Source organism: Rousettus aegyptiacus, unplaced genomic scaffold (genome assembly GCF_014176215.1).
Source record: "Rousettus aegyptiacus isolate mRouAeg1 unplaced genomic scaffold, mRouAeg1.p scaffold_m13_p_3, whole genome shotgun sequence".
NCBI classification, from domain to species: domain Eukaryota; kingdom Metazoa; phylum Chordata; class Mammalia; order Chiroptera; family Pteropodidae; genus Rousettus; species Rousettus aegyptiacus.
The window spans coordinates 99,236,588-99,260,568 of record NW_023416306.1 but is presented as its reverse complement, the minus strand read 5'-3'; the positions used below and the strand labels follow the sequence as shown (position 1 = coordinate 99,260,568).

The window sequence follows — 23,981 nt, the reverse complement described above, 5'->3', positions numbered from 1 at the left end:
ACGCCCATCATTTAAATGTTACACTTTGATGGAAGCCTGAGGGGAAAGCAGAGCCACTTACTTCGTCATTCCAATAAATACCTGTGACTAGACATTCACTCCAAAGGATAGTTATTTGGAAGTAAATGCAAATGAGATAAGAGAACATTTGCCTTAGATAATGACTGCGCTGCATATGACAAAACAGTTGCAGACTCATGTGGTCTCCTCCAGCTATGAGAATATAAAATTGTGATTCATAAAAACCTTCAAAGAAGCCTACAAACTGCATTCCTACACATTTCCAACCATTTTCCAAGATACATGTAGTGGAGAAATATTGCATCTCCTTGATTTGGAGAGCGGGCATTGATTTAGCTGCCAGAGACAGAGGAAGACAGGATCATTGATTTATCTACAGACAGTGACCTAAGCCATTCAATAGATGGGAGGTTTAATGCAAGGATTATGTTTCATTGATGCCATTGTTTACTTTTGTTGTTAGTTATCTATATGCTCAGCAAAAACTCAGTTAAGCAAGATTCTAGCTTGTTAATGCTTCATGTTCTTTTTATACCTAATTGAATATAAAAGGAAGAAATATGGTAGCTCAACTACTAGTAATGGCCGGGACAACAGAACAGGAGACTTCCCTTATAGTGGAATTGTGAGACAGGCATAGGTTTTATCTCCACTCTCCTCTTCCTGACCCTTCCCTTCTCTCAACTCCTTTTACCTCCAACTTCTAGGACTTAGACACAGCTCTGTTTTTCTTTCTGCAAGTAAAACCATCTGATAAATATACTGGCAAGAAGCCTTTAGAGAAACGTCTATGGACTTTTTCAAGGCCATTTTCATTTTTTAAACTATAAGAGAAAAAAAAGAAATAGCAAAGATAAAACATAAATCAAGATGAAAAGTATCTGCTAATTTATCACTTAAGGATTAAAATTATTGTTAAGGGCCCAGGTAAAGAAAAATAAAACCAGAAAGGTCAAATAATCAGATGCAAATATTTATGTATGAGGAGGTTTATTTTACAATTATTTATTCTGATAGAAGCAACAAAAACGTACTGTAATAAAGGAATGGTTAGATAAAGTATAAAACATCCATATAACAGTTAAATAAGTTGTTATGTACTCGTAGAATTATAATAATGAACCTTTATTGTGTACTTAGCATTTGCCAGGCACAATGCATTAACATACTTTATATTTTCTATTTCTCTTTTAATCTTTTTAACAGCACTAGGAAGGTAAGTACTAGAATTATCCTGAGGAGGCAAGTGAAGTTAGAGAAGTACATTGATTAGGGTAAAACAAACTGCCATAACATAAACCTGAAATCTCATTAGATTAACAAAAAGGAAGATGATTCTTTATTCATGTAAAGGTTGTTTCTTAATTGTGTAAAATCCCATTGGCAGCGCCGGTGGGGAATGGGGTGGAGTTTCCATTCAACGTACACATGGAGGCCCTGCTATCTTCAACACGTGGCTTCTAAGTTTGCCCTGGATATTCATGTCAGGCCAGCAGCCAGGGAGAGTGAGATAATAAAGGACTGTGAGTTTTCATGGGCCAGAATTTTCATCTACATTTCAGTGGACAGAAGTCCATCACATCACTCCTAATTGCAAGGGAGGCCAGCAAGTAGAGTCCCAGGAAGAAAGAGAAAAGTGTTTGGAGAATGGCTTGCTAATTTCTGCCATGTGAAATATCTGACTAGAGATTGTATACCAAGTAAGTGGCAGAGCAAGATCTGAATACAGTTCATTCTATTCCAAAGCTGACATCTTACCCATAGAGCTATATATCCACATAAAGGAAGAAAAGTTTAAAAACTGGCTCTTGTGGGCATTGGCTCATGGAGCTATAGATCACCGTCTTTGGGAATGAGAACATCAATGTTTTGTTTTTACTCACTTTTGAAAAGGAGGTTTTCTTTGTTCTTTAAAAGTTAGCTTCAACATGAAAAGAATGGTTAGAGGTATAGCCAAGGCTAAATACCCAAGAGTGGGAAAACATTTAGAATTATAGATAGGACGAGCTGAGATATGCGAAGAAATGTTTTCAATGGAAATAAGGTAGATTTCAATAGAGTGTAATGCAAGAAGAACAGCATATTATAAACTGATAACAAAGGAAAAGAAAAAATTGCTTAGCACATATTCTATCAAGAATAGTCTTAAAATAAGAAAGAACAGAACAAACATAATTAAGAGAGAGTTGGAACTGAGATGCAAAACAATGAGTGCACAGTTCATTGTTCTAGAAAATGAATTCTAGGATATCTGTTTCATGAAGGTGGACTAAGTGCACACATTTGCCTTCTATTAATCTCAGGGTCCAGCCACAATGAAAGTATAGACAGGGAAGAGAATGGACCTGGGTTTCACAGAAAAATGAGAGCCTTCAACAAATTTGTGGAAGGTAGAGAGAGATTGAGGGTGAGTTGGCGGATGAGAGGCAAGGGAAGGTAACAGCCTAGCACCACGTGCAGGAGACAAGGGAGCTGGCTGCTCAGTGGAGGAGGTTTTGGGTTGAGAGTCCGCAGGTCCTGTAGGAGGCAGGTGTGAGCAGTGGTACCAAAAATGGTGGGGCAAGGGGGTTGCAGGGGAGAAGAAGGAAGTACATATATTGAAGACCTATCTGTAGAAGAATCTGTTAATGCAACAATCAATATGTACCTGACACGAGGTAGAATGTGGAAGTAGGAAGGGTGGGGTGCCAACACAGATGTCAGTTTTTATGTAAAAAGAAATATGTTTGAATATTATTTAATGTTACAATAGTGAGTGATAAATTTTTAAAAATAATTTAATAAAGCGTTGAGAAGAGGCATGGGGTCGTATAAACAAAATCCTTATTTTTTATATCGAGGAGTCAAAAAAAATTTAGTTGATAAATTAAAAAATGGGAATATTTCTTAATTTTATCCAACTGATTATCCAGAGGAGGTAAATAACTTCCAAAATAATAAAAATGAAAATAGTAAAAAAGTTCGCTTTTTGGGTAGTGTCATTGGAGGATGGAGAAGGGGACAATGGATTGTAAGGTCTTCTGCACTATTTGACTTGTTCACTTATTCTCTTCATGGAATGTAAAAATCAGTTCACCTCTCTAGATTCCCTTACTTTATCATATAATATTTTCCCAGAGAGCCTATTACAATGTAGATTTATGGCTCTACTTCTAGATATTGTAATTTAGCAGAGGGTTCTCATACATGTGGTCCATGGGCTATATACACTAGGAACTGTGGCTCTAGGCTGTGAGAAATTATGTCCAGTGTTGCTGCCAAAATCATTAAAATGAGAGCTGAACCAGCATTCTCTGCTCTTGCTCTCACTGCACATCTTCTAAAATGTGTTCGAGTCTGGCTGCTAACTTCCTAGAGACAGAAGCATCTTCAGGGAAAGATCTGAGACTCTGTGCCCACAGACAAGCCTGAGAGAGCAGCACTACCTTAGTGATTTCCTTATGCTCCATGGCCAGCACCTTCTATTTCTAAGTCCAGAGAGTCACATCACTGCACATGGACACAAAGTCACTTTATGCATTTACAATATGAAGGTGACTGCCACTTGGACTAGATGCTATAGCCTGACCAGCATATTCTCTTCGTATGGAGAAACCATTTAGAGAACCAGAATAAACCAGAAAGTTGCTTTGAAGATGTGGAATCAAATCTTATTGGATGAATAGACTGTTTTGTAAAATACAACTCCGATGGCCCACCACCCATCTCCACAGCATGGACCCACCTAGTAGACCAGGTCTTCCCAACCCAAGCTCCTCATTACATTCATAAAAGGCATTTTTCAAAAGTACCAGCACGAGCTACACCCCAGATAAATGAATCAGAATCTCTGAAGTTGGGGCCCAGGCACTGATATTTTTGTTAAGCTCTCCAGGAAATTGAAACTGCTTCCAGAATTGAGAATCGCAATGCACAAGAGTCACAGGGCACTTCCTCTAAGTTGCCTAAGACCTACCTCCCTTTTCCCTGATCCACGAGGGAGACAAAATACATGTGCCCCAGGGAAAGGCCTAAATGCTTGTGGCAGCACTTTGATGACTTCCCTATGGTCCATGACTAATTCTTTATCATAACAGGTCCAGACACTCAATGTTGTCTGCAGTATAAATAAAATCTTGCTTTACATGCATTAATTCACTTAATCATCATAGCAATCCTATGAGGTAGGTACTCTTATTTTCTGCTTTTCACAGATGTGGAAGCTGAGGAAACAGGTTGAGTAACTTGCCCAAGATCGCACAGTTGTTAGATGGGAGAACTAGAACGTGAACCCAAGTGGCCTGGCTAACAATCTGGACTCTTAACCACTCTGTTACAGCTCTTTATAATCACTAACTTCTAACTACTCCTCATTTTGGCTGACGGCCTCGATCTTTACTTCACTGAGAAACTAAAGCAATCAGAAAAGGCCTTCTACCTGCTTCTGCAACCGTATCTCACCAGCCTTCTGCCTCGGTGACTATCCTCTCCCATTGCGCATTAGATCTCATCTCCTCTTGCTGACTCAAGGACATCATTTAGACCACCTCTCTCCTCATCATCAATTATTTCCTGAGTTGGCCCTTCCTAACTTGCTGTACACATATTATTCAGCTGTTAAACATTGACTGTAACATCTTTTGTGGAGGAAAAAATAATCCCTTCCTTGATTGCACATCTCTCTCCAGCTGCCACCCTATTTTTCTTTTCTCCTTTACAGCAACGTTCTTCAGAAGAGTAATTTGTCCTTGTCTTTATTTCTTCTCCCATTGTACTCCAATTAGGCTTTTGAGCTTCCCACTCCGACGTACATACATGCACATCTCATTAAGGTAGTGCTTATCTAGTGGTCTCTGCACTGCCAACTTTAGTGGTGCGCTCTGAGTCTCATTCCGCTCCATATATCAGCATATGTCAGTGTAAATAATTTCACCCGGAAACTTCTGGGATTCCACTCAATCTCATTTAGCTCTCTTGCATTACTGACCATCTACACCTTCTCATTCTCCTGTGCCGATTCCCCTCAGCCCTTTATTTTCTAAGCATTGGCATGCACTGGGCCTGTGTCCAAGATGCCTTCTCTTTCTATAGTCACTCTATGGGCCATCTGATTTGCTACACTGATGATCTCCAAATTTATATTTCTAAGTATCTTTATGACCATGGTGTAGGAAAAGATTTCTTCAGCAGAACATAAAATGTGTTAAGTGTAAAGGGGAACATGGTTAAATCAAACTGCATTAAAATTTATACTGTAAATCAAAGGACACTATTCAGAGAGTGCAAAGGTACGCCACAGAGTGAAAGATATTTATAATGCATATATCTGAAAAAGCACCTGTATCTACATTACAAAAATGACTCCAAAAATAAGGAAAAGATAGATGAAACAATAGAAAAATGGGCAAAAAGCTTGAACAGCCCAGCTCTCTCTGCTAAACTGCAGACTTAAATACAACTGCATATTCCTGATCTCCATCGAATAAACATCTTAAATTTAACACATCCCAAACAATTCATGCTTCCTCGACAACTGCTCAACCTGTTCTTCCTTCAATAAATGACAACTCCAGGAGCCAGTTGCACAGACCAAAACCCTCGGAGTCATTCTCAACTATTCTCTTTCTCTTACATCCCATTCTAATCTATATTAGTTCTGTATTACAGTGCAGCAATACTTATACTTTAGTTTTTACAGGTCGGGAATCTGGACACAACTTAGCTGGGTTCCCTGGCTCAGAGTCTCTTATGAGGAGGCTACAATCAAGATGTTGGCCAGGGCTGCAGTCATCTCAAGGCTTGATTGTGTAGAGGACCACTCCCAAACTCACTCATGTGGCTGCCGGCAGGCCTCAGGTCTCGCTGGCCTTTAGCTGGAGACGAGGGTTCCTTGCCACATGAGCCTCTCCAAGGGAAGATCACAGTGTGGCATCTGGCTTTCCCAAGTTAGCCAGAAAGAAAGAGTGAGAGGGTTCAGCTGAACAGAAGTCACATTTTTAAAACTAATCTTATAATTGACAGTTCATCGCTTTTGCCATTTTCTTTTCATTAGAAGTGAGTTACTAAATCCAACCCACACTCAAAGGGACTTGGGGATCATTGAGGGCCATCATAGGGGCTGCCAATCAAAAATTCGACAGCAAATTCTGCCATTTCTACTTCCAAAATGTGTGCAGAATCCAAGTACTCCTCACTACCTCCATTGCTAGCACCCTGGTCCAACCCTCTATCATCTCTCACCTGGCTTTTTGCAGTAGCCTCTTAAATTGTACCCTTCCTTCCTAATCCCTACCACCCATAGACTGTTTGACACATGGTAGTCAAAGTGAGCCTTTGAAAATATGAGTGAGATACTGTGCTAAAAAAAATTTCCAGTGTTCTATAAGAACATACATGCTCTGCTCCTGCCTGGACTTTTCCTCCTGCTACTAACTAGCCCCTTTGCTCATTCAGCTCCAGCTACACTGGCTTCCTTGATGTTTCTTGAATATACCAAGCATGTACCCACCTTAGACCATTTCATTTGCATGTGCATGTCTTATCTTAGATATCTACAAGGCTGTGTAAATGTCAACTTTCTATAGGGCTGTCCCCTGTCTAAAATAGCAATATTCACCCCCCCCCCCACTCCTTTACTCCCCATGCCCCTTAATCAGCTTTCATTTTTCTCTGTAGTACTTCCCACCTACTTTGTTTTACTTGTTTATTTTCTGTCTCCCAGTAGAATGTAATGGCATGTAATAGCTCAGTAAATAATGATACATAAATACATACATACATACATATCCATGATCATATCATACCAAGTTCTTGCTTTTCCTATGGCTGGTATGGGACAATTTTGTATATGTCTGGCACCTTTTGCATACTTGACTTCATCTTAGTTGTGCTGAAGTCATAGTTTAACTATTGTAAGTGGAGGGGGTGAGTGGAGTTGCGGAAGAGGTGCAGGAGGACAGATTGGCTAGTATGTCCTGGCCCCCGTAGTCCCATCCAACCCACTGATTCTTCACCATCTTATAAAAACTCTCCCTTCCCTGAGCCTCATGGTACTTGTTCATACTTCTGCCTTCTTGCTGTCACTTACAGACCCCACATTCATCCAGGACCTTAGCTCAGTACCTCAATTCAGACCCATGGCCCTTGCTCTACCTTTGAACTCCTAAACTCTGGAATATCAGTGTTTGACCCCACCTTTCTGCCCTCTCAGTTTATTCCCCTCTATTTGCCTTTCAAACACACTCCACCCTGTGCTCCTTCATTTTCAGCTAATTATCCCCTTTTGGCTTTATGTTCTCTGTCTAGCCTAAACACCTGACTCATGACCTCATTCTGTACAGAGAAGGTGTGGTGTAGTAGTGGAAAGCATAGCCTCTGGAGACACAGACGTAGGTTCAAAACCTGGCTCCACAGCTGCTAAGTCTTGTGATCTAGGGCAAATTAATCTCTCTCAACCTCACTTTCCTCGACTATAAAACAAGAATAATAATTTCCTAATAGGGTGGTTGTAAGGACTGAATGAGAGTTAAAGAAGCATGTAGCTCATAGAACAATAAATAGAAACAATTACTATTAATGATCATTTTTACATGAGTTTATATTTAGAAATGTTTGGAACAATGCCTGACACATAATAATTACTATGTAGTGTTTGTTAAATAAAGTAATATTTCTATTTCTTTTTAATATTGTTAATTTTCTTACTTTCCTCTCATACTCAAACTCTCGTTTCTGTTGCTCCAACAGAAATTTGTTCAATAAAATCACACGCCAGGCAAAACGAGGACAGCAAAGTCCCGGCTCCATCCTCAGCTAGAGCGCAGTACAGCCCATCAGTCCTTTGGTTGTCTCTCTCAGCAGCGCCTTCTCTCCTCTGCTCGGCAGCAACCTCAGCTCTTCTCGGCACATATCAAGGGTTCTCTATCTCACCACGTCCTCTTATACTGAGTAGACGTTCCCACCTCCTTCTGGGCAGGAAACAATGGAGGCATTTTACAAATGACAGCCGTAACTTTTCTTCGTTTATACTCATCTGCACCTCTTGTCCCCTGCCTAAGGGCTCTGCCTGGGCTCCCTGGGAATGCCACACCCCCCTCTGCTCTAACTTTCCCTCTCCTCTGCTGTTTCTGCTCTTCTTGTAGGTGTGGAGGCAGTACGATGGTTACGCATGTGGCCCTGTACCTGGAATACTCAGGTGTGGAACCTGGTGCTGCTGCTTCCCAAGTCTGTGGCCACGGACAAGTACTTAGCCCATCCTTGCTCTCCTGTAAAACAGGGAGCATAATGGCGCCCAGCTCATAGGGTGGTTGGACAGATGAATTAATGCATTTGAATTAGTGCATGTGAATACTTAGAGCAGTGCCTGTGGTCCAGCAAGTTCTCAGAACTGTAAGCTCTGGTAAGTCATTTCAATCTAAAAAAAATATGAAACCCTCTCACTCTTTCTGTCTTTCCCCCAGCAAGTGCCTTATCTCTCTTCCCTTCATATTGAAGTTTCTTGGGGAAAAAATAGTCCTTGATATTTTCTCCCTTGTTCTAGTGCTTACTTTCCCCTTTTCATCAGATGCATTGTGTGTGTGTGTGTGCACGCGCACGCTTATATTGACCATCCTAGGACATCTGACATTGGATCACTTTCTTCAAATCTCTCCACAGCTTCCATGACACTATTTTCTTTTCATTATCTTCTCTCTCTGGCCCAATCTTCCTCTCTTTTTCCACGCTTACCTTATAAATGGTTGTTTTCCCCAGGACTCTATCATCAAGCCTGCCTCCTTTGCAGGCTACACATTATCCTACAGTCCTTCTGCCCAAGTCTTCAATGTCCACTTCGATGTCCATCTATCCCAAAGCCCTGCTTAAAATTTTGCTTAGTTTTGCTATAGACGCCTCATATTTATCATATCGAAAATTTAACTCTTCATTTTACCCACAAAACACACTCCTCTTTCTTTTTTCCATATCTAAGTAATAGCATTAAGTAGCACCGTCACCCACTTGTTGCCAAAGCTAGAAAATGGAGAGTCATCCTTGACAACACCTTTTTACTCACATCATCTTGATATTTAGATGGTCTTGAATTCTCAAAGATTCTACTTCTTATTACTTCTAAAATCTGTCCCCACCACTCCACTCCCACTGTCTCTTAGCTACGCTGTCAACATTCAATATTTCTTGCCAGGATTATGGGAGTTTCCTCCTAATGAATTCTCCCCACTTTACTCTCGAGTCGTGTCAATCTATACTTCGCGATTCTGCAGAGATGTCTTCTTAGCATACAAATCTGCTTATATTATTTCCTTACTTACTATTTCCAATAACTGCTATGCATAAAACTCAGATTGCTTAGCCTGACTCAAGGCTCTCATGAATGTGCCTCTGCCTGCCCTTCTATCTTCACTTCCTAGCATCCCCCTTTGTGAATCCTATGCAGTTTTCTGAACACATCATTCTCTCTTTCCCTTACCTTCCTGGCTTTGCCTGGAATGTCTTTTCCTGGTTCTCTACTTCACTGAATTATACTCACCCTTTATGATTCATTCAAGCATTATCTTCCCTTGGAAGCCTTCCTTGATCTCCTCCAGCCTACGTTAAACATCTCTTTGATTTGGTTAGGAATTAGTTGCAGCTCAAAATCTATCCAGCTAGCTTTTTAAAAAGCAGAGGAAAGAGGAACAGGTGCTCATAAAATTTTTGGAAGGGTTAGAAGAGCTGGCTGGCTCTAGGCTGAGTTTCCAGGAGTGACTCCCAGATTAACACCGTAAAACTGGCCCACCAAGGGATCTCTGACTCTGCTATAATCAAGAAGCCAGAAGTTAAGGGCGGTGCCACCACAATTCTTAGCTTTAGGTTTACACTGCTCCTGCCAAGATCCATGTCAGCATGGTACCAGGGGGCTAGACACAGGCACCACTGCCACTGAAAAATCAAAAAAGCCTCCACAGCCGAGCTCATCAGCATAAGCGATTGCAGCAGTAACAGGTGGACTTTCTCTCAGGGTATTTACACCCATGTTCCAAGTCTTATAGTCTTTGCTTCTGTTTGCTTCTGTTTGGCTAAGTTCAAGTGAAATAGAGCTGCAAGGGAACTGGGAAATGTAGTCCTTAGCTATGCAATCCCCAATGTGCAGAAAGGTGTGCTGGAAAGAGGATGGAACAGAGTCAAGGGAGCCAGCACGTGTATCCGCCTCTCACTCCTGTATGCTCTCATACCATCATGCACATAATCTGTAGTAATACCACTCATGATCTACTTAATTGCCTAATTACTTGTCTGTCTCATCTGAATAGATTGTCACCCTCTTGAAGAAAAAAAGTTCTTACTCATTTCTAAATTGTGCCCGGCACATAGTGGGATCGCAGCAAATGTTTAAGTGAATGAATGAACAAGAAATCTTAGCATTTTCTTAGAACTTTCCTTTAATCCACCAGCCAACAGCCCCTATTAATTCTTTCTCCAAAATGTCCTTCCAACAAGCTCTCATCTTAACTATTGCAATAACCTTATCATTAATTTCGATCACTTTGTTCCATTCTGCGATACAAACTGCATATCACCACCTAACTTTCTAAAACAAAGATCTTCTCGTATCACTCTCCAGCCTAAAAGCGTCCAAAGGCTTTTCATTAAGGATAAAATACGTATTCCTGAGCTTAGCATTCGAAGTCTTCCTTCCTCCAGTCTATTTTCTGGCTTTGGGTCACACCACTCTCTCACGTGTTGTCGCTGAGCTAATCACCCCCTCAGCGTAGCCAAAATGCTGAGCTCCCTTGCTTTTGTTCTACCTTCCCAATTATAATCACCCTTCACCATCTAACTCAGGTGCCACTTATTTTAGGGAGGTTTTTACCCAGTACCTGCTCTTTGTACCTTTACCTCACAACGCTCTGCATCTGACCAGCAGAGGATATTCATCCTTCTCTGAAGTTCCGGAGCAGTGGTGTTTACTCTGTGCTGCTGCGCGGGGCTCTGGGGTTCCATGGGGCTGTTTCTAGGGGCTGTTAAAGAAAGAGAAGGTAGCTGAACAGGTAGGTCTCGGACCCTCCCCCCGCCCCCCCTCCCGCCCCCCCCGCGCCCCCCCCCAAACCCCCCAAACCCCCCCTCATGTCAGCCAGAGCAGCTCTGTTCAGTCCAACTCATGTTTTCTATTTCATGTAAGACTGCTGAGAAGTTTACATTACTATGGAAAAATATATATATAATATATATACTTAAAAAATATATATATATATTTTTTAAAGGGTAGTTTCTAAAGGACTTTATACTATGGGTATAGGAGTCATAACGACAGGTTAATTACATATGCGTCTGATGCTGATCCTGCTCATTTTTGAATCCCCACTGTTCAACCTGATTGAAGCAGCCAATAAGCACTTTGTTTATTTAGACTGAAGAAATAAGGCTTAAAGACGACATCGTACAGAGGAGAGGGTTAGGCTTCTTCCACTTCCTCAGGAAAACGAAAAGTGAGAACCGAAGGGAATGTTTCAGAGACGGAAGTTTTAGATCCATATGAACAACTGTTCATTTGACCTAAGCAGTAATGGTCTTCCTTGCAGAACCCTCTCTGACAGTGAAATTGTCTGCCATGAGTGACACATGAGTGATCTCAGTGGGGGGTTGGCCATCCCACTAAAAGACCTCGCAGGTCCCTTTGACTTCTGTGCCTCCATGATATTCTTTTATAATTATAAGTCTCCACTGAGATTCCAGATGGCTTGGTATTTGGAATTTTTTTTTGAGACTGTAATGTCAGCAGTATTTATTTTAGTTGGAAATGAATTGGTTTCATATTTTATGCTATTGAATTGGTTGCCGTCTGTTTCCGACTAAGGCCACTTTAGAAAGGCAGCCCTGGGACTGAAGCGGTGTCAGATGGGGGAGCCAACTCTGTTACTGAAGCAAGGTCGTTGGCATCTTCTGGTCACAGATTTGCTGGGCGGCACAGTTAGAGGAAAATTTATAGCTTCTGCTCCTTGGTAGTAAATGGGAATTCACTTGACTGAGGTAATGGATTGTGGGGGATTCTGTCATTGTCTCTGTGGGTGGCCAGTAGCCACTTGTCAGCAGCATTAAAAGTCAAGGGTTTACTTAGCTGGCTATTTCACATTATACATTTACTGCAGTTTGATTGAGTTTTCCCACTTGGAGTTTGGGTAATGGTACATTTTATTCCCAGAACAACTAACTTTTTACTAGAAACCAAGAGGGTTACTTATTATTTCCAGGACTTGAGATCTTTTGTGTGGTGTGTTTGGGAACATTTGGCAGGCAAAACTAACAATGACCCTGGGACTGTCGCTGTTCTCAGAGAGTTTTGACACAGTCTACTTAGAAACATTGAGAGAATTTGTTTGCTCTCTTAACTGGACCAAATACCTGTCTTTTCTAGGAATGTTTTATAAGATGGAATAGTACTAGCTGTAACTCAATAATTCTGTTTTATTAATATTATTTTAATTAATTATTGAAGTCCTGGCTAATGTCCTCAGGGAAGAATGGTTAGCACAATTAATTAATTGTATTTCTTTTTACCTTTCTGTTTCCAGAGGTGGTTGTTTAATTAAGAGCTTAAGGCATAATACTTTTCTTTAAAAAGGAGAAATGTTTGATTTCATAAATCTCATATATCATATAAGGAAACAAACTCAACAAATAAACTTTGAAGAACATATCTTCCTATCAAGACACAATATCCTCCTTGATCAGTCAGCCTTGTGAACAGAAGATTGAACAGCAGTATAATTTGTGAAATACATTATAGATATCAGCTGACATTGACATTCATACTGAGTACAGGGCTGGCTTACGGCACTGCACAATTTGTGAGCACCACAATATTTTCTTCCGTAGCTAAATCTGTCCTACATCCCTTAACTTCTTGTACATATCATGTCTACTTCTTAAGTATGTCATGTCACCTTATTACCACTGTTGTTAATGGAGCAAAGGAGAAATATTTGAAAAGTATTTGAAATGCTAGCTCCTGAGATGGGTATTATTTCACATCCAACCATTGTCCTGTAGCTAACGATTCCCTTTGAAATCCTGGCAAAATCATTAGGTGTCTCATTTTCTTAAACCTGATGCTACATTAGCAAGACAGTTTAGTTCTTCAGCATTTGCAACGTTGTGAATAAGAAAGAAATTTATGTAATTGCCTGTGGCTTAAGCTAACAGGATTAAAAACCCAGATAGTTTGTGTTACAAGGATATGGCCCATTTTCAAGACTAATTACTTGGAATATGAAAATGGTGTCACCATAGAAGCAGCAGAAGGAAATATAAAAATACGTGATATAATTATGTTTCAGAGAAGGAATAACCAATTATATTACACAGAATCAGCTCTAAAAAGAATCAAGAAACTTCTCGTGTTTGGCTAAGGATCAAACAGTACTTTATTTTATAGGCTCAAACAAATAACTTCAGAAACCAAAGTCCAGGATTAAAAGGGCTGTCATAAGAGATGCAAAATGCTTAGCACAGACACAATCTTTGATGCAAATGTCATGGTTCTAAAAATCGCCCGATAGCACTGGACAGCCTTTGAAATTTGGTTCACATGTTGAGCTTGTCAATACGCTAGCCGTTCTGCCAGAGGCTTATAGTTGGTTCTTTTCTTGATTCATTTGGGCTGGGGGTCAGGGAATGTAAAATTTGTTGCTCATTCATTATTCGTACAAGGCAACATCTGTTCTGGGCTCATTTTTCGTCTGCATTTCTGCCTTCAGAGTATGTTAAATAACCATAGAAATGAACATTGTGGTTGCAATTTGCTAACCTGAAAGTGAAAATTGGCACATTACTTAGGCTAATGTTCAACTGGAATGCACCAGCTGTTAAAACACTACACCCTTCCGTGTTAGTCGGTCAATAGCTCCGATCCTGACCCTCCCAACTGCTATCTGCCCTGGCAGCCCCAGCTCCTCCCCTGGGGCTCTAGATCTTTCCATAATCCAGGACTAAAGGGATAATGGTTGGTTCAGCAGGCTTCCAGGTGCCCGCTGGGGCAGCCTGTTAAATATTTTAAATAGCACCCTTATGTGTTACCTGGCTCTCTGCACAGCAGATTTCCAGTGAAAGACTGGAATGTTCCTTCTCCATATTGAGCAGTACCGTAGTCCCCCGTTTATCTATAGGAATATGTTCTAAGACCCTCAGTGGATTCCTGAAACCTTGGATAGTATCAAATCCTATGTATATGCTATGTTTTTTCCTATATATCCCTATGATAAAGTTTAATTTATAAATTAGGTAATTTCATGGAGAGAAGATTCATCCTTACCATAGATTTTAGCGACCTCGGCGTACAATATTTTTCTTTCCTTCTTAAGTGAGGAATTTTCACCTTTCTGCTTAAAGGAAGCACTTAACGGCTTCTGTTTGGCACATCTGAATTGCCAGCATCACAACTCTTGTACTATGGGTTACTTGAACACAAGCACTGTGATACTGTGACAGTCAATCTGATAACTGAGATGGCCACTAAGTGACTAATGGGCAGAGAGCATATACAGTGTGGGCACGCTGGACAAAGGTGGTGTATCTCCCAGGTGGAGGGGGCAGGATGGTGCAGGATTTCTGCGAGCTTCTCAGAATGGTGTGAAACTTAAAACTTATGAATTGTTTATTTCCGGAATTTTTAATTTAATATTTTTGAACCACAGTAATTGAAACTGTGGGAAGTGAAACGGTGGATAAGGTGCTTAGTACCATACCAAAGCCATACCTCTCAAATGGATTTTTCACAATCAGGTAAAAATTTCAGTGTTAGAGTGATAAAAAAGGAAATAGGGGTGCAATTGTTCAGCAAAGATTCCTGAAAATAAAGTGATGGAAACTATGATAGATGTAATTATTCCTGAAGCAGGGCAGTGTAATTGTTTATTCTCAGTAAGATTCAGTTGCGTCCTTGTGATATCTCTAAGTATAAAAATATCTCTCTCCTAGCAACTCTGCAGGTGAAAACATACTATCTGTCTTAAAGAGATCACAGTTATCTCTGACCAAACTGACTCATGTTCTTTCCCATGCAAGAACAGAAGCTTATGATCTACATATTAAAAGATCAAAAGATAAGTGATAGGACAAAAAGAAACTGCTTTTTTTTTTTTGGCCTTTGTTCCTTTCCAGCTCCACCTCTAAGAAGCTGAGCACACAGCGGCCTTGACCAGAGCTGGGTTTGTGCTGCCTGCTACTTGCCTCCAGACTCCCAGTTTTCTATGGTCACATCTACTCCCTTGTACCTTCAGATTATGAGGGAGCATAGAGATGGTGGAGCACATGCATTGTTAGCCAGCAGTAGCAGAAAGGTGTACAACAGCAAAAATCCAATTGCTCTGATGACGTAATCAACTTGAAAGTGTTGCCACCGCCTAATTTGTGAAGGACCCTGGCCACACTAGGATGCCTGGACCAGTTACTCCTGAGAGTAATATCCTTATCCCTATAGTTGGTAACAGGAAAAAGATGAGTCCTAGATTAGAGTTAAGCAAATTACTCATGATGAGGTTGACATGCTGAAGGGTGGGTAAGGACTGTTCAACACTGTGTTGGCCTGCCCTGGCTAGAGGGACCACTTTCTTTTAGCTAAGGTCCTGGATGGCCATATTTTCTCCTTTGTCAACTACAGTGTTTGCACTCATGATGGTGTCAGCCCTCCTTGGCACTGAACTGAGGAAATTATAATGTCCTTATCTCCTAAGGATATAATCTAATGCAAAGATATAGAAACAGCTTTGCATTTGGAGAAGTGTTCCGTCCAAACAGAAGAGGAATGGAAATGAGTTTTAAAATTCTCTGAACGTTGAGTTTTATTTCTTTTAATTATATCTCTCAAGTGGGTAACAGGAAACTTGGGTAATGGAAAAACAGATAATTCCAAGCTCAAAATTTATTAAGGGCATATTGAGTGTCCAGCACTGTTCCAGGTGTTGAAATAATGATGGAATATGATGTCTATCTTGGCCTCAGGAAGCCAGTGCTCTGCTAAGATAGTGCCTTTAGACTTAGGAGCACAAGGAGTGCAGAGTAAGGAGTGTTTAGCTGCTAGAGAGATCGAACAGGAACGGTTTCTTAGAAGAGATGACACCTGAGCTTGACTTTGAAGGATAAATTCTAACTCAGAAATATAAAAACGACTCAGGCAAAGGCATGGCATGTGATAAACAGCATGGTGGTTCTGGGGGTGGGGTGGGGCGGACAGAGAATTGTGGAGGGCCTGGTGTTAGGAGCTGGGACTTCATCCAGTAAACAATGGGGAGACATTGTAGGGCCTTAGACCAGGGAGGGACATGGTCCAAATGGCATTTTGGAACCATCAGCTTCATGTAGATACAAGGGATAAACCAAATATTCCTGTTCCAAACATTTGTTTGAACCTTAGCATATATTACATGGCTTTCCAATTTGCTTTTATTTAAGTTAACAATGAAAGTAATTGTGTATCGGCAGAATCCTGTCGGAGACAGAAACCACATCGGTTATTTTAATAGGGAGAATCTAATACAAAGAATCACTAACTAGCATTGTTCTTCATTTGAAGAACTGAAAGGACAAAGAGTACATTAAGAGGTCATGGTGGTAGTAAGTGAAGGAAGCATCTACCAACTGAAAGACTAGAGGAAAAAGGGAAGAGGTCAGAATTTTTAAAACTTAAAAGTTTCTTTGGAGGAGGGGGTGGGAGAGGGTAGTTGCGCACTATAAGGCTGGTTCTGTGAGTCCTGGGAGAAGTGCAAGCTAGAAGCAATTGCTACTACTGGAACGAACTGCCCCTGCCAGAATAAAGGAGTGAGGCCGGGGAAGCCCTGATAAATAGAAAGTAAATAAAAAAGCGAAACGGGAAAAGGCAGCTCCCTTCTGCCTTCTCCAGCCTTGCCTCCGCCTTCCAGCATTTCTTCCTGGCAGAGCCTAACTGGGAGCAGGAGACCCAGCCCAGAAACACTAGGCAAACAATGAAAGGGTGGGTTTGGTGCTGAATGATTGGAGCTTAGTAACTTGCACAATTGCCATTCCCACGGTAGATACCAGTAGGTGGGAAGAAATAGAACAGACATCCTAGAAGCTAAAAATTTCCTAAAACATTAGCAAGTAATCAACCACATTTTAGGCATAATTACCTGTGAGTGTTATTAGCTCTCTTTGTGATCTCTAATTCACATTGTCTTTAATGTCTTGGGACTTACTGCTTTTCCTCTGACATCTTCCCCGCTCTGTGCGCGCATGTGTGTGTGTGCGCGCGCGCGCGCGCGCGCACACACACACACACACACACACACACACACACACACACACCCTAGTCTATTAACCTGCAGACTGTGGAACTTTAAGGAAAAGACATGAGTGGGCCCAGGCACGTCGAAAGGTGGGCAGTGCCATCTCGGGCCTATAGCGTCACGCTTACCTTCTCAGCCATCTTTGATGATCTGAGGTATGTATGTCATTAATAGAAAATCATGCTTCCTTTAGTCACTTTCACTTCATTAATGTCCTTGCAAGGACTTTGCTTAGGATCTCGCTCTCTGTAGGCTTTTGGACTTGTTTGTAGGATTAAATCCTGGAGTCTTGATCACGTGAATTAAGCATTCGATTAGGTACTGCTGATATTCCTCTCCAATTGATTTCTATGTGTAAGTCTTCCCTCCTACACACACTAGGTGACAGTTTCTCGAGGGCAGGTCTGTGTAGTAGTAAAGCATGGATGTGGGGTCAATAGAATTAGTTTCAAATCCCAGCTTTGATACTTACTAAGTAATTTAAGCAAATTACTTAATCTCTCTGACCCTTAGCTGCCTCATCTGCAAAATAGGGGATAATGTCTATTTATACTGTGTTGCAATGGTGAATTGACATCATAACACAGAATCCGGTACTTCATAAGTATTAATAATGTACTTCCCTTTTTTCTTTATTTCATATCTCTTTATGCTAGAAATGCAGACTGACCTATCAAAAATAGAGAAGTCATGGAATCCTTTGGGGGGGGGGTGGGGACTGAAATGTCTTTATACAACTTCCCTCCTCCCCAGGCATCTAGAACATTGGGTACACCAATAACAAGTTTAAAAATATATAATGGCTGGAAGTTATTTCTAAAGAGGAAGGTCATCTTCAGTGTGTGTAGACATGAGCAGCCGGATACTGTGTCAGAACAATAGCTATTCATTGTATCAGATTCAAAGCAGTCACTGGCAAGCTAGTATTCCAGTGTTATTCCCACACAAACAAATCGCAAGCAAAATTTTCATGACCCAGTGGATTGGTGTAAACAACTCATTGCAAGAGCTTTTTTCATCCGTCCCCATGTCATTCATTTATACACTCAATGCTTTTCAGGGAGTCTTGTAAGCACAGCTAAAAATTAATGATTTTTTTTTTTTTTTTAATAAATGTTCATGAACCCCTACCCTCAGGATTGTGTTTTGCTGCCGAGTACATATGGTAAATAGCTCGGTTCCTTCCACCAGAACTGTGGATGAGAGATTCAGCTGTCAGATAATACAGGCTAAAGGAAAAGTCCTTTAAAGGCACTGAAGCATTAACAGGCTGTCAGAGGTCCTGACTCCTGGGCCAAAAAATAATGATAGGCGTTTTATTTTTAAGTAGTAGTTAGCATTTGATGGCACTTAATATTTGTAGTGATATTTACAGCTATCATTATTAGTTATTCCTTCCAGTGTCTCTTTGAACTGAACTATTTTTATTCAAGTCCACCAACCCCCTCCCCGTCCACTCCAATTCTAAGACCATTGGGATTCTCTGTAGATGGTGCCGACATTCATTTAGGTGTGAGCTCCATTTGCTCATGAGCAGTGATCCAAGTGATAAAGAATATTTTCAAGTCAAAATAATATTAAATACAGTGCATTTTAATATACTCGATGTCAGTCAGATCATGTCGCTTCTCTGCTTTAAACCCCACAGCAGTTTCCCATCTCATTTGGTGTAAAAGCCAAAGACTTTACAACGGCTTGAAAGACCTTACTGTTCGAACCTCACCTCCTACTCTTCACCCTCTCTCTAACCCTGCCCCAGTCACTCCTGCCTCCTTGCGGCTTCACCGACCTGGCAGTCTCTTGTCTTATGCTTTTGCTTTGGATGTTTCCTCTGCCTGAATTTTTTTTTTTTCTCCAGGTACCTACCTGCTAATTCCCTCATCTCCTTTATGTTTTTGCTTAGATGTCGCCTTCTCAAAAAGGTCTGAGTTTAAAACTGCAACTGTGACCGAGCATTTAAAGCCTTCTAATATACTATATAATTTACTCAGCTATTGTATTTACTGTTTAGTTTTTCTCCCCCCACAAGACTGTAAAATCCACAAAAGTAGGGACCTTTGTTTAGTTCACTGCTAAATACCAAGTACCTAGAACAATGCACATGGAAGGCATGTAACAAATATTTACTGAATGAACAAATACTACTTCTCTGAAGGTCATTGTCACTAAATTTGACCTACAGACTTGGAATGTGTCTCAATATGTGGTTTATCTTTATAATCCTTAGCAATAGTTCCTATGCTTATTTTCCACTCATAACAAATAGTTCATTTTGATAGCAATTCTGTAGAGATAAATGAAGCACATAGATTCTTAAGGTTGCAAAGAAGTGTAAAATCTAAGTGTTGCGGCATAGGAAAGGATTTTATGGGTATTCTAGTCCAAACTCGTCTATCCTAATCTTGTCAACTGCACTGCCATGTTGCATTGCATCTCTCCTTCTTAGGGAGTTAGAACGGTGCAGTGATTAAAAGGATAAGCTCTGCAATCAGGCGAGAGCCTACCATCTAATTCTGGTTCTGTCAGTGTCTACTGCATGACCTTGAACAAGGTATTTTACCCTCTCCTGGCCTCAGTTTCCTCACCATAAAATGGTGACTAAAACATAAGAGCCCCCAGCTCTTATGGTTTTGTGAGAATTAATGAGCTAAGGCATGTAAAGAGTTTAGCATGTGGTAAGCACTGAATAAATTTTAGCTATTATTATTATTATTGTTAATTCTGATGTTAGGAAGTCCTTCATATTGAGATTAATCAAGTCTTATTAAATGTATGCGATTGATTTAACCCACTTCAGTACTTTGTGCGATACAAATAATACATACATCTCTCCCCCTCTATTAGTTGCCAGAGCATCATCCTGCTCACATCAGCAGGAAATACAAAATTCTCTCTTAAGGCCCCCACCACTTTCCACCTCTTCTAAACATCTAAGAATGCCAAGAACACCAAGAACAACCTGGTCTTAATTTATTCCAAAAGGGTCAGTCCTAGTTCCAAATGCAGGCAGTGAAAAAATCGGGGCCTGAGTGGTCTGCAGTGTCCTACCTCTCACCACGCGGTAAGCTGGGAAACTGGCTTCACGCAGTCCAGCACCCCCCACCCGTCCCTGCTGCAGGGATTCTCTTACTGCCCTAGAGCCTCCGCATGGTACCCGTGCTTGGGCTCCAAGATTACGGCTCTTTTAGTTCAGAGCACTCAGTCATTGTTCTCCAACGACATCTGCGTTCAGAAGCGTTTCCGGTCCCAGCCATGGACTGTGTTGGGACCAGCCTTTCCTCACCCTGGACAAGGGTAACCCAAGACCATCATTCCACACTGTCCCTTTTCTCATGCCGTTTCCCCTTGGGGATGTTCAATGTCCTTTTCTCGCACAGGGCTTCTTGTGGGATCTGTCCTAACCCTACAGGGAGATTCTAATAATATCTCCCAGCAGGCATCTCACACCCCCCCACCCAAGCAGTCGTCCCACCTCTCGTCATAACAAAGAGCAGGCTTTGTTGTGTTTGTCAGGCTGCGAATGGCTCTATTAGGCACCCCCTCCAGATCATAGGGGTACAGGCATCTTATAGCATTGTAAGAGTGACCCCTTCATGACTCTTCCCTGAACTAGGAAGCGCTCTATCCCCTTAGGCAGAAAAGCAACTGACATTACTTAGCTGATTTCAGGTTTTACCCTACTGAACACCCTGTTATGCTTATGTTCACTGGGTCTGGTTCTACTTCTTGAATTTGAGTAGAAGCCTCTCCCTTCTTCTCAATGATAGGCCTTCACCTAGTAGAAAGTAACTACCCAGGGCCCTCAGATTCCTTTCTTCTCCACTGGCTCTCGCACTTACTCAGCGGGTGAACTTAGGCATATTTTTTAAAAATAACAGCTGATGCTTAATAAGCTTACTCTATGCCAGGCTGTGCTGAGTACTAATTTAATCTTCAGACAACCCCCATGAGACAGGCGTCATAGATCCCTTTTGTAGATGAGGAAACTGAGGCCCAGGAAGGTAGCATGTCCATGGGCCTCAGTTGCCTCATAGCTGCTTGGATTTGAACTCAGGCTGTCTGGCTCCAGAGCCCATGGCAGTACAATGCTGCTTCCCTAACTCAATTTCGTAGAACCGTGGTTCTATAAAACAGAGATAATATTTATCTCAGAATATTGTGGTAAGGATTAGATATGATAAAGCGTGAATAAGTAATTAGTGCAGTGACTCCATGAATGCTCAGAAAAATATTCGTTTGCTGCTTTTTCACTTCCATTTAAATAAACATTTCATATCTTAACTACTTCACCATTTTAAAATGCCTGACGCAGTGTGGGTGCTCAGTGGGAGGTAACTACTCCTGTTGTTACAATGTGTGGTTTTCAGTCCTCTCCCTGTCCTGATTGTTCTCCTCTAGCTCATTTAGAGCTTAGAATTGTGGCACCCAGGACTGCACATGGTGCACAAGGCGGTTTTGAATAAAGCAGAATACTTCTCACGGGGATGGAGGTCTCTATTACAAGGTCCCTAGATTCTGTCCTGTTACCTGCAGCTGTTTCTTTTTTAGTTGGACGTATACACTGCCAACAGGTATTAAAATTGCTGTCAGTCAGATCCTTGGCTTCTCTTAGGCTGTTACTGATCTACACCTCACTTGGCCTGTCCTTGGATAACTGATGTTTTCTTTTTCAAAAACGTCCTCTTCTTTTTTCTGATTTCTTAAATACCACATGTTTGTTGTGGGACCTTTGAAAAATGCAGAAAAATCATAAGGATGGAAATTAAAGTGATCATGAGTAGCACGATCCAGAGATAGGAAGTAAAATATTTGCATATGTATCTGTCCAGTATATTTGTGTGTGTGTGTTCCTTTTTTATAAAATTTGGATCATACTATTCAAAATATATTCTAAGTCTGCCACTTATCGCCATTTTCTCCCTGCCTATGCCACCGTCATGTCTTTCCTAAAATACTGCCAAGTTATTAAACTACTATCCCCCCCCAAATTTGTTTCCCTATTTCCATTCTAACCCCTCTACAGTCTATTCTTCTTAAAATAGCCAATGCGATTTTTTAAAATCATAACTCTGTCCTGCTCAAAACTCCCCAGTGGGTTCCCATTTCACATAAAATAAAACCCTATGCCTCCCTCGGCTGGCAGGGCCACGCGTGGTGAGGCCTCTCCAAATTCATTTCCTTCTCCTCTCCTCCTTGCATACCATGCTCCAGCCTCATGTGCTTCTGTCCAGTGCAAGCCCTTTCCTGCTTTTGGGCCTTCGCTCATCCTCATTTCAGTCCCTGATCAACACCGTCCCTCAGAGACTACTTTCCTCAATCACCTCCTCTCCCTTACTCTGATTCATTTTCTTCATTGTCTTAATTATTTTTCTGTAACTTGATTTTTATGGCCATAATATTCCATCATATCTGTGTACTTTCAGTCCTTTATTAGACTTTCAGGTTGTTTTCCTTATTGGGTATTATAATTTATAGTAAACATTTTATTTGTATAGCTTTCATTTTGTAAGATTCTATCATTTCAGGTAGATAGAGGTGGTTGTGATTTTGACAACTTCTATAATCAGGTGCTATTCTAAATGCTTTTATACTTACTAATTTAATCTACCTCATACAATTATTATCCCCATTTTCCAGATCGGGAAATTGGGTCAGAGAACATAGGTATCTTCTTTAACATCACACGACTAACAAGAGGTGGAGCTGAGATCACAGGCTTTCTGCTTCCACAATGGTGGGCTCAACCTCTTCTCTACCCCACCTATGCCCTTCTGGTCTTTCTCCCAGCAGATGTCAGCAAATTTAATTTGTCCTGCAAGTTAAGACCCCTGTCTGTATAGAGAGGCACTGGAGACTGAGTCATGTGCCATTAAAATACCTCCATAGACCAATGCTAACCTGTTTTCCAGTCTTCTTTAGGGACTATAGTTGAGCCACTCTGAGTGCTTCTAACTGTACTGTCATGGAACCTGTATTTTTCGGTCTCATTCCCAAAGAGATTGTACAGCCTTGGCTGTTACCTTTTCCTAACTCTACAATGTCTGTGGAACAGAGTTAGCATCTAAAGGACTCTGTGAGAGAGATGAGGTTGGTCTGACCAGCATTCATCTTCCTAGGTCAACACAAAGCTTCTAATCTGTGCCAGAATTTTGTTAAAAATCTGTTACTGAAATTGAGATTTTTGTCCCTCTGTGAGTTTCTGAAAGTTCTACCATGCTTCATACACTCTCATACATCACCATATTGCCATTTTTTTCAGATATTATAATTATGAATTCATGTTCTTTTAGGATCCTAGGCTGTTTATCCATGTTGCTGTATTTGAGTGCATGTACAGACAGCGCTGAGATGTAATTTATTAGAGCTTTGAGACTTAAATACAGCAGCCAGGTGTCCCCCTCCTATCTCCTCACTATCTCAGACTTTAATTTCCTCTTGGCCATGTTCTTGCTCTCCTTTCTGGCCCACAGATCCTCCTTCTTGATAGAGAAGATGGAAACAAACTAGAAGATAAGTAATCCTGTTTCACTGTATCATCTCTAAGTGTCATCTGCCCCGAGAATAGGCCAACCCTTCTCTTGTTCTGAGCATACCCCAATGGCTCTGATTGTCATTCTATGTATGCATTAACCCCAAGCCCAGCCTCACACTTCTCTGACTTGCTTCTTTCATTTTATGCCATTCCTTTGTATCTGCTCTTGGCTG

At 41.0% G+C, this 23,981-nt stretch overlaps 1 protein-coding gene across 6 annotated transcripts in view; it reads left to right on the top strand.

The window, feature by feature from the left end:
* The window catches only part of NUBPL (nucleotide binding protein like), a 274,966-nt gene that overhangs the window by 179,335 nt on the left and 71,650 nt on the right, over positions 1 to 23,981 (top strand). Inside the window, exon 13 of one of the 6 annotated variants that reach the window (XR_001594260.2) lies at positions 8,142 to 8,825. The exons of 4 other annotated variants lie outside the window; for them this stretch is intronic. The gene's annotated coding sequence lies outside the window, so the exon portion shown is untranslated. Of the gene's footprint in view, positions 1 to 7,746; positions 8,120 to 8,141; positions 8,826 to 23,981 lie in introns of those variants that run through there. One more of the 6 variants, XR_001594262.2, reaches the window with a different exon arrangement.